This window comes from Protobothrops mucrosquamatus, unplaced genomic scaffold (genome assembly GCF_001527695.2).
Source record: "Protobothrops mucrosquamatus isolate PMUCROS unplaced genomic scaffold, P.Mucros_1.0 scaffold516, whole genome shotgun sequence".
NCBI classification, from domain to species: Eukaryota; Metazoa; Chordata; class Lepidosauria; order Squamata; family Viperidae; genus Protobothrops; species Protobothrops mucrosquamatus.
In genome coordinates, this window is record NW_015386829.1 from 527,814 (window position 1) to 530,661 (window position 2,848).

The window sequence follows — 2,848 nt, forward strand, 5'->3', positions numbered from 1 at the left end:
ATGGATGAAAATTTGTAAAGCAAGTTACCTATTCCATAGTGATGCATGTTCCATGAACGGAGCTGAATTTGGGGATATTAAAGAAGTTAGGGTTGCAAAGGACATCCTCATTCATATTTTTCTGAAAACCAAACAGAGGTAATCCTTTAGATTCTAAAGACAGAATACTAATCTACCATTTTTGCAAGTTAGTACAAACACATAGCTTATGATACATATTTTAGAAATATTATTTGAGTTTCATAGGACTTGCTTAGGGCTTAGGAGTTTATTCGTCCTATTTTAGTTTCATTTATCACGGTAATTATTTCCATCTTGTAAAAGAGCAAAGGACTATGAACTTTAATTCATTTACCTTTTACTTGAACTTTTTTTGCTCTCTGCTTAGTGCATAGTATGTACTGACTTGTATTATAAAATGCATTTTTATTCTCATCATGATTTAAGACAATTGCCATTTGAACCTGTCACAGCATTGCATATATTTTCTCCTATATATTTGTTTTGTCTTGAGTCATTGTTCCTGTAGATCACTGATGTTCCACACCGGGTTCTTCAGCAGGAGGTATTAGGTGTGGTTTTCTGTCACTTTTAGATAAATATACAACATCCATTTTGTCTCCCTCCTCTAAGTAGTTTTTCACCGGTACCATAGTCTCTTTAATTAGCTTTATCAAACCAGCCCATCTTAAAATCAAAACAACCAAATCTTGTGTAGTTCTTATCTTTACATATGGTTTTTGTAATCCAATATGTTTCCAATTATCAAAGCACCACTGAAAACAGTATTTTGTAACAGTTCTTCTTTTCAGGGGTCTTATGATTATCAGCCAGCCAATATTTCTGTCCAAAGTGTTTAACACCTGGAAGCTTTCCAGTAACTTCCCCTTTAGGAGATTAACCAAAGGCCAAGTTTTTCTTTCTCTGCAAACAGTCTTAACTTAAAAATGCAGTTCAGTGTCTTTATAATCCCAGAAGGTCAGCAGTTTCTAAACATATATAATTTCACTCTGTAGTAGATAGCCCAATGCTTCGTTCCGACCCGTTTTTTGCTATTTCTGCGCGTCTTACCAAATTCTGAGTCAATGCAGCTATAGTTTTCTCTAATCCTCCACTAGATGTCAGTAGCTGTCCATTTTCCAGCTTTTAAAGCAAAGAGTTGTTGTTCTGTTGTTGTTGTTGTTGTTGTTATTATTATTATTATTATATAATTTCATCAATACTTTTTCAGGTATGGAATTTTAACAGTTTTCTTAGTTTTCACATTTATCCAGATTATAGTATTTTTAACTTCATTTCAATATATTTTTGTCTCCCATAAGAGTTTAATTCACTGCTTCCTCTCACTTTGAGAGGATTTGTGCTTCTTGGGAAACTTTTCCAGAAATCAGATACAAAATAGGAGAGAGAAGATTGAATTCCTCACCCAGTTTCAAGCATGCTGTTGTTCTGGTTAGTGCCTTTGGACTTCGGCTGCAAGTAGCTTGGGCTGGTCACTGAAGTGTGGCCAGCCTTTCTCCTGTCAGGTTAGAGGGCTTCCCCTGGATCAAGTGGGACGACCGCCATCATTCCACGATCATCAGGGTGCCCCTCTTTCTTCATCACCTCTCCAGGGTGACTTTAGACCCATTTAGGGTCCCCTGGCAGGGCAAAACTAGCCCTGGGGTGCAGAGCTCTGCAATCCCTCGGCTGTGTGCTATGGCCCAAAACTGGAAGTCCTAAAATGCATTTTTATTTATATAACCGTTTTTTTAATCAGTAATATTTAATGAAAACATTTGATTTGGGGATGTTTTCTTTGAATAACAATGATATGCTTGATTTCTTGTTTCTTTCTCAAAACTTTCAGAGGGTTTTTTTGTATTTAATAGTATCAGAAGTTTGTTTGCCTTTATAAGATAAACAAATTTTCAACATGGTTTCATAACTCTAGCATCTAATGACACAGAGAAAGATAAGTTAACCACGTTTATTCTCTAATTCATTACAATGTTTAACTCATACTTCCCAATTTTCTTTACTAGTTATTCACTTGAAGCAGATGAAAAAATTCAAACTGCACACTAAAATACAGAACTAGTGGGTTCAGCTATTGGACCTTTTTCACAAAAACTATGGGAAGACATATTTGGATCAGAATCCCTATGGGTCAAGCCTGTTGTATCTAGATTTAGGAACACTTACTCCGTCATATCTAAGCACACTCACATAAGATAAAATAGGTATTTAATGGAAATGTTGTTAATAATTTTTATCAAATATTGAAGCACAAGAAAAGTGCTTGTGAGGAACTTTTACTTTTGATTGGAAATTTCTGGAGGAAAAGCTTCCCTCCAAAAAGTATTTCCTCCTTTTTTAAAACCTTAGTGCATATAGAATTTCAGGGGACTAACTGAGGCTCTTGCTTTGTGCAAATTGTAGGAATTAATGCCCAGAATTTGGACTCCTGTACAATAATAAATATGAAACTATGAATACAAAATCAAGTACCTGCCTCCAGAAGTTGTCTAACACTGGAAGTTTTTAAGAAGACACTAGACAACCATTTTTTCTAAAATGGTATAGGGTTTCCTGCCTGAACAGGGGGTTGGATTAGAAGACCTCAAAGATCCCTTACAACTCTACTACTACTACTACTACTACTACTACTACTACTACTACTACTACTACTACTGTTGTTGTTGTTGTTGTTGTTACTGTAGCAAAAGAATATGTTTCATTTAAGCAGTTTCAATAACTTTTCCCATAACAGTGCTGGTTTGGGATCTTTTACAGAATGTTAGATCAGAAATCTTCAGAGAAATCTTTTTCATTCCATTTATGTGTGTGTGTGTGTGTGTGTGTGTGT